Source organism: Triticum dicoccoides, chromosome 4A, assembly GCF_002162155.2.
Source record: "Triticum dicoccoides isolate Atlit2015 ecotype Zavitan chromosome 4A, WEW_v2.0, whole genome shotgun sequence".
NCBI lineage: Eukaryota > Viridiplantae > Streptophyta > Magnoliopsida > Poales > Poaceae > Triticum > Triticum dicoccoides.
Genome location: NC_041386.1, coordinates 421,273,992 through 421,282,791, shown reverse-complemented (window position 1 = coordinate 421,282,791; position 8,800 = coordinate 421,273,992).

Sequence of the window (8,800 nt, the reverse complement as noted above, 5' to 3'; positions counted from 1 at the left end):
CTACAGGTTATACACCTTTCTTCATGGTTTATGGAGCGGAGGCAATGTTGCCTAGTGACATCCGTCATGACTCACCCCGTGTGGCGGCTTATGTTGAAGCTAGTAACGAGCAAGCCAGACAGGATGCACTTGACTTGTTGGATGAGGAAAGAGACTTAGCAGCGGCTCGATCAGCAATTTATCAACAGGACCTGCGCCATTATCACAGCCGCCGGGTTAAGTCCAGGACTTTTCAAGAAGGTGACCTGGTGCTTCGGCTCATCCAGGATCTGTCAGATGCACACAAACTATCCTTGCCTTGGGAAGGACCCTTTGTGGTTAGAAAGAACTTAAACAACGGGTCATATTACCTCATTGACCTTCGAGAGCACAAAGACTCACATAAGTCGGAGGAGGAGACCCGCCGGCCGTGGAACATTGCTCAACTTCGGCCATACTACACCTGAGCCACCGGCTCTCATCATGTACATACTTTGACGTTGTATATACTATGATAAGTAATAAAGCAGGACCTCGATCTTTTTCCTTTTCAAAGATTACATATCGTTACTATCTTTATTTAATATCACTATTAAGGAGCTGATCATATCTGAATCAAGTCTAACCTTTCTGGTCCGGCTTATGATCGTATTCGAATCTAGATGTAAACTATCATGGTCACTTGGGGGCTTCCTGTTCAAACATGGGTCGTATTCAAACCAAAGAGAACATAGATGTCGTAACCCTCTTGATTGGCTCAAAAGCCAAAACTCACTAGGGGCTTCTTGATCATATTCGAATCATAGCTTAACCCCTTTTGGGTCCGACTTGGATCGTATTCGAATCAGGGTCGTTAAAAACCTCTCAAGGTCATTTGGGGGGTTCCTGTTCAAACATAGGTCGTATTCGAACCAAAGAGAACATAGCTATCGGTACCCTTTTGATCGGCGCAATGCCAAAGCCACTGGGGGCTATATGGTCGTAGTTGAATATTAGCTTAACCCCTTTGGTCCGGTTTACTGATCGTATTCGAATCAGAAAACCCCAACCTTTAACTACAAGGTTAATTTGTATTGATTACCAACTATTATTCGTCTTATTTGTCTTATTGATTTGTTATTGTCTCAATTTTCAACAAATCAGAACGGTCTTTTCACTGGCTTAACTACTTTACAATAAGCTGCTAAGGCATTAAAATCATCAATCATACATAAGCATTGACTTCTCAAAAGGTTTGGATCATCAACCTCATAACCCGGATCACATAAACCGGTGGTCCAGAGGTAAGAAATACAGTTTTGACTGTTATTTGAAGAACAATTGTTTTTTATATTAATCAAAGGTTGTTTCAACCTTGGATATTTTCACATCTGTTTTTCTGTTTTTCCGCTATTATAATAAAATATTGGTTATAAACCGGGTGTTCTGACCCGTTCGGTACTAAACCGCCAAGCCAGTTTTTTCCCTTTTATCTACAGGAACAGAGCTGGAGTATTGCAGAGATAACCATAAATATGATGCATATATTAACATCAGAAAGCACAGAGTAACACACGGTGTCTTATGCGCGATGGCATAGGCAAAATAGGCAGTGTTTTCAAAACTAATCTATTACAAGGGTTTTAAAAGCCCATGAAGATGGTTTTTCATTCCTCCCTCACCGGTTCATCGCCTTATGCTGATTGGAAGCTGGGTTTTGACCAGTCAAAACCGTTCACAGCAATAAATTCTACTTCTTCATCAATCAAGCTGGCTGGATCAACATCCGGAGCAAATGTATGTTGATGAACCGGCGGGATAATGTTGGTCACCTTGTAGGAGGGAGTCGCCATCTTCTTATTGTCCAAATCAAAACCCGGCTGGTATTTATCGATATTTATTTCGTCTCCGAGAATGGTGGCCTGAGGTCGCACCTCCCTCACGCAAGCAACGATGTCATCCTGTTCAAACAGAGACCCGTCTTCCTTTACCGTGGGGTATCCTTTGGCTACATCCGCCGGGTCTAGATCTCGCACCCAAGCCTTGGAGTGGCTCAGGGAAGTCAAAGCTCCAGCTCTGGCACAGGATCGCTTAACTTCTTGGAACCTGGCGGGTAAGATTGACAGCTTTTTTAAGACATCACTGAGCCGGCTGGGTCCTTGATTGGCAGGAGAAATAGCGGCAAGTGCCCGTTGTGCGCCAATGTACAATTGATCCACTAAGGTATACACCGCCTTCAGTCTAGTCATGTTGTCTTGGCTCAGATTCTTGCTTCGTGGGCCTGCACATGTTTTGTAAACAAAGGGTCAGCTAGCGGTTTATATTCCGGCTCAGTAGAAGGTACAAAAGGTTAGTACAGATGGCTTACTAAAGATGGCAGACACCATTTGAGATACCCTATTCTTTAAACTGGCCAGCTCTGTAGTAACCTCCTCAAGAGCTGCTTCCGCTTTTTCGGCGCGTTGTGTCAGCAGTGTTTTCTCTTCAGCCCAGGTTTTCTTCTTGGCAGTCAAGCTGTTTTTCAGTTTTTCCGTCTCAACAAGACTTAATTGAAGCTTGGAGTCAGCAGCCTTGATTTCTGCCTCCTGATCCGCCGGCCGGGTCTTGGCGTCAGTCAATTGCAAACCCAATTCAGATAGGGCGTTTTGCAAAACATATACAGGTGTAGCAAAGCTCAAGATTCAAGATTCAAGTCTCAAGTGCCTTTGAACTGCAAAACCACCTGACACTTGGGGGCTAATGTATGCCAAAACAAATTCTTATGACTCTACTATACTTCAAGTCCCAAGTACTTTACAAAGTAATAACACTTGGCACTTGGGGGCTAATGTATGATATTCAGCAAGTTTCTCAAGGGTAAGCCGGACTACAATATCTATTGAGTTCGACACAAGATAGTTATGAAATTCAAAGTACCGGCTCATTTATGGTCAAGTGAACCGGCCCTTAGGGACTACAGGTGAAGTTTATTCTAATTTATTGGACTTCAGAAAAATCTAAAGGTACAGTTTTAGCCTATATCATAAGTCTACAGATCATTCAGGTTTTATCATAATCTACAGATTTGGGGGCTGGCAGAATATAAGTAAGTCGGAAAAATATACCTCATACTTCAGCTGCAACTGCTTGACCATTTCGATTTCTGAGTCACGGCTGGAGTGCACGTGGCTGAGATAGCCGGACAATATGTCGTTGGCGTTCAGATGGTTATAATGTGAAACATCAAAACACACTTTTTGTCTCTCCAAAGCCTCTTTTTTAGCCGTGTGACGAGCCAACACAGTGGGATTGCCCGGCTCAACAAAGCGGCTTCCAGTGATCAGAACGTCCTGGGCTGACGGCGATGGCGGGTTGGCTGAGCTGGATGGACCGGTAGCAGAAGGGTTAATGATAGTATCGTCAACTGACGGCTCAGGAGGAGCTACTTCAGCATTGGCAACTGGGTCTTGTGGTGCTTCAGTTAACGGAGGAGAAGGTGGCATGGCTGATTCAGGTGCAAGGACTGGCGGGTCTTCCGCTGGCCTAGTCACCTTAGCCTTCTTAGACTTGGCTTGGCCACTAAGAAGGATATTATCAAACAGTTAGTATAAAAAGCAGTTTTGAAAGACATGGAGGAATGATGATTTCTTCCTTACCCAGGGGCAGTCTTAAAGGCCGGGAATTGAGTTTGAGATGAGTCGCCAGAAGAGCGAGACACCTCCTGTAAAGATAAATAAAGTTAGTAATGCAAGGGAGAAGATCTATCAATGGAAAATAAAAGGCGAAGAAATAAACCTCATTCTGGCGTTTTGAGGAGTTTTTTGAAGAACAGCAGGTGGTTCATCACCATTCTGGGTCTGACGGCGGCTCTCATGTTGCTGTTTTTTCAAAAGAAAATGAGGGTCCAGATAAGCCAAAGGGTGTGAAAACCTTACTTTCCGGGTTACGACTCGAAGTTTCTGTGTTGGCAAATGGGCTGAGTTGGAGGAAATAGTTACCTCTTCTTCCACGGCCTAACTGGCCCCTGTGTCGTCCTGGCAATGATCAGTGTAAATAAGATTATGAAAAAGTTGGCCAAGGGAGTCAAGGGCTACCTCCGACTCAGAAGTATCATCAAGCTTCAACATATCCTCAGCGGTGCTTTTCTTCTTCTTCTTCTTAGATCTCCGGGTTGTTTTCTTGGCAGTTATGGTGGCGGCTCTAGCTTTCTTGGCGGCTTCATGGTCGTACTTGGCTTTCCAGAAATCAGATTTAGCCTATAAACATATAAGCAAGATGAAAGGCCAGAGTTTCATTACCTCTGGCACCAGGTTAATCTTGCAGAAGGGGTTTAACCCGACTTTACTGCAGTCTTCGTATTTTCCGTTCACCAGAAGGGTTGACATTGAAACAATATCTTCTTCAGTTAATTGAACGGAGCTATGACGAAGAGAGTCATCTGGGCCTCCACCATACTCGTACATCAATTTTGATCGACGGCTTAGAGGGATGACCCGCCACGCAACCCAGCAACAGGTCAAGTCAACTCTGGTTAAGCCGTTCCCCAGTAAAGCATTAATCCTTTTAATGGATGGTATCATCTTCTTGCGTTCAGCGGCAGTGAGTTTGTTAGGGAGTGCAAATTTGGAGTCAAGACGCTCTAAGAGGTAACCCGACAATGGATGCTCATTTGCTGGTGAAGTGTCTTGACAATAAAACCAAGTCTGATTCCAGTCCTTGGGATGACTTGGCAAGACTATTAGGGGGAAGACGGCACCTTGTCGACGCTGAATTGAGATACCTCCAAGTTCCAGGCTAGGGCCATTGGTGCACTCATTCTAATGGTTCAGATAAAAATACTCTCTAAAGAGTTCTAAAGTCATTTCTTCTTGAAGGTACACCTCGCAGAGAACTTGGAAGTTACAGATATTAGATACGGAATTAGGCCCAAGGTCTTGAGGGTGGAGTTTGAAAAAATGGAGGACATCTCTGAAGAACTTTGAGCCGGTGGGGAAAAGCCACGCTTCATGTGATCAGAAAAGATGATAACTTCACCATCTTCTGGATTGGGCCGTTCCTCCTCCGGGTCAGGCGCACGGTAGGACATAATATTCTTCCCTGGCAAAAAACCTATGGTAAAGAAATCCTTCAGAGTGTCCTCAGTGACTATTGAGGGAACCCAGTTGCACATAGTCGACGCTTTGGACGGCATGATGTTCAAAAACGAACTGAAAGGAAAGCAACATGCCGGTTCAATTCAATGATAATGGTTAAATTAAGTGATAATGGTACAGGGGAGTAATGGCGGCTTAAGTAAGGGCTAATGTCATATAAGGAAAAGTAAGACAGTGCCGCAAGCCGCCATGACTACAGACATTTGAGAAATACCAGCAACGAAATTGATTAAGTGTGGAGACAAACATGTTTCTTAACTTCTAGATATTATTATGGATCAAATGGCCGTTCAAAATGAAAAAAATTCTAGACCTAAAAATATAGCATTGATGAAGGCATCAGCCCTAATGCGGCCTTTGTACCACAAAAAGGGATCTACTAATGTCAAGAGTAGGCACCAAATAGCTACCGCACAAGCATATCTATCTTTTTGGATCAAGAAGAGGTGGCAGTGGAAGAACTGCGAAGAACCGCGAAGAACTACGAAGAACATGCGGAAAACCGAGATGCGGATCTGAGGAATAGGAGGGCGAATACTTACGGCCACGAATCCTCCACGGAAGGTCGCCGTTGTTCTCTAGACCTATTCTGGTTGATGCAGCGGCCAAGGTCGACAACGACGAGATGCTCTGTGATGGTGGCGGGGCTCGAGCAGTAGCGGGGGTTGCGAGAGGAAGAAGATGAAGAAGAGAGAAGAATGAGAAGACCGGAGCATGCCTATTTATAAGGAGAGAAGTGAACAGGCGGGCGCGAAAAACAAGGAAGACCCATATAATGTTTATCCAACCAAATGGGCGCTTCGATTCTCGGAAAGCATTAAAGATGAAGATCCGTTGAGAATATGACATCATGATAGTTTTTTGTGTATTCAAGAGATAACGTCATGGCGGGTTACAAAATTTCTGTGAAGACAAGAACATGGATTATTTCTAAGTATTGAAGATTGACAAAGAACAAAGTTCAATGTCAACCTCGGGCCTAATGTTGGGGATATATGTGACACCCCAAAATTTTGGCCTTGTTTTAATAAATTAAAATTTTGCCAGGAAATTAAAACTTTTATTTTCTGGGCTCCCTTTTGATTTTGGAACCATTTTCTCCCTTGTTATTATGGAGTTTTTCCCCAAAGAGAAAACTTTTCAAGTATGTTATTGGACTTGTTTAACCTCTCAAGAAAAACTCTTCTTTTATTAGTAGAACTAATTACATAATTAATTTGCTTGATCTTTATTTTCTTGAAAAATGGTTTTTCAAGGTTATATGGCCATATTTGAACTACAACCATTTGATAAATTCACTTAAAATTCCAACCAAAATTTGGAGATGTCATGTGATGTTTTTAAATCACTTTTATACAAAAATATCTGTTATTCATGAAACATTTTGAGATGTACACCCAATTTTCTTCTCTAGTCCAGAGTGCAATTTTGCACTACAACCCATTTAAATATTTCCTTCTAGCCTCCACCAAAATTATGGGATGTTGGTAATAGCATATGATTCAACGTCATGCAAAAACCTAGTGATGTTCTTTGAAAATTTTGAGTGAATCAACCTCTTCTCTATTCTGGTCCAACTGGATGGTTTGTACAGCAACCATATTTTTGCTTGCCCTCTGGCCCTTGATTCCTTTTCCTACTTGTAGTCCTCCCTGATAAACCCCTAAGTCCAGGAGCATGCACCCATTTGAATATTTTTGGTTCATGAAATAATGCCATTTATCTCCTGTCCAGAATTGTAGTTTTGCAAAACTTGCACTAACAAGTTTGTGCTTTTCACAAACTAACCTCACCACTCTCTCTTTCATCTAAAGAGACCCCACTCTGGAAGTTTTGGCCACTCCAAGAAATGCCTAGGTGCCTGTGGCATTTTGTCAAACACCTAGAGTGCATGAACAACTTTGACATGAATTTTGTCATTGCACTGTGAACTTGCACCTCTGATCAAACTAACCTGTCCACTAGACTCCCAGTTACTCCTAACCTAGGTCTGCTAAGTGCCAGCCTCACCCAAGCCCTATGGCATGCATTGGCATTTCGTCGAGCATGTTCCGTGCGTGCTCTGGGCGCGAGTAGAGCACGCGTTTTGCACGTGCCGCGCCCGAGCCGCCGCGTCACGCCCCTGGTTTTACCCACTACAGAGCCGCGCCACGCACTCCCCTTCTCACCGCATCACGCCAAGCCGCCCCTCGCCACGTCCCCGGCAAGCCAGGAGCTAGCCGCCACGGCCAACGACAACCCCTGCTCAGTTCAACGCCGCCCAAGCCTCTCCCGCTCGCCACCTGGCCCCTGGAACAGCGCGAGCTCATCCACAAGCATGTCCACTAGCGCTCGTCGCCGCCACGACGCCCTAGCTACAGAATGGCGGTCGCCGGCGACCTTATCCGCAGCCACCGTCGGAACTGACCCCGATCGCGTATTTAAGGAGCCCCAAGCTCATCTCCGCACGCAGGCAGTCCCAAGCCATCTCCCTAGGACCCCCATTGGCAGCCAATCGACCCGGGGAGGTCTCCTTCCCCATCTCCGGCAACCACGGCCGCCGCCACTGCCTCATTCATTCCGGCACCACCAGGGCCTCCCCCTTTCCGTTCTCTTCACCAAGAAGTCCCTCTTCCTCCCGTGAACCATCCCCCCTACTCGATTTTGATCGGGAACCACCGTAGCCCCAAACTCACTTCGCCTGACGGCCACCGTCCGCTGCGGAGCTCGCCGCCGGCAGCTCCGTCCACCCCAGAGACCAAAGTGACCACCGGAGTGACCGCCTCGGCCCCCTGAGCCCGCGGGTGACCTCTGCTTCTCGAACGGCGCCGCCGTTCGCCGGCGAGCGTCGCCGGACTTCCGCCCCCTCTCGGGCAGAGGAAGAGGAGGGAAGGTGGACTAGTCAAACCTGACCGGTCGGCCAGGCGGGCCCATTGTCAGTGACACACGCTCAGTCCACGCTGGATAAGTGGAGGCGCGTTTCCAGAATACGCCTTCGACGTGTACGTATATTCGAAACGTTTTTCTTTTTCTGTTTTAATTTTAAATAACAAATTTTGACCAAAACTTTGACTGAGCTTAACTTTTTAAGTATAACTCCAAATGAATTGATTCTTTTTCCTACATCTCTCAAATTCTGTCTAGTTTATGTTAAGATTTATTTGAAAATTTTCCAAACAACTTTTTTGTACTGTTTTTGAAATATGTGTTATTTGCATATTTTTGAAAATAGGATTTTGGAAGAGAAGAAAGCTTTCAAAAGATTTGGAGTGCACCCTGCCCTTCCACACCATGAAGGCAAGCATTCTGAACCCCGGCATAATATTTTTGGTGTGTTAGTTGACTCGTTTATAACACCATGTTATTTCGGAGAACTCGTTATTTTATGTGGCGATGTGATCATTTGCATGAAGGCATATTAGTGATTTCCTTGCTGTTGGAAATGAATATACTTGTGATGGTAATCATCCTCATGTGCCTTGCATGCATGCCGGAAAGGAATCCGGGAAAGCCTCTACCTTGGGTAGGAGTAAGCTTGTCGCCGGTCCCCGTCGGGACGGTTATGTCCGGTATGGCATAGTAAGGTATAATGGGTGGTGATTTCGTTGGTTGAAATATATTTGATATACATGTCATGCAGGGAATTTATAAACCTCCTGAGTCGACCGTAGATCGAGTCTTGTTCCGGTAACCCCCATACGTGTTCGTACTACCACTTGTCCCTGCCATAG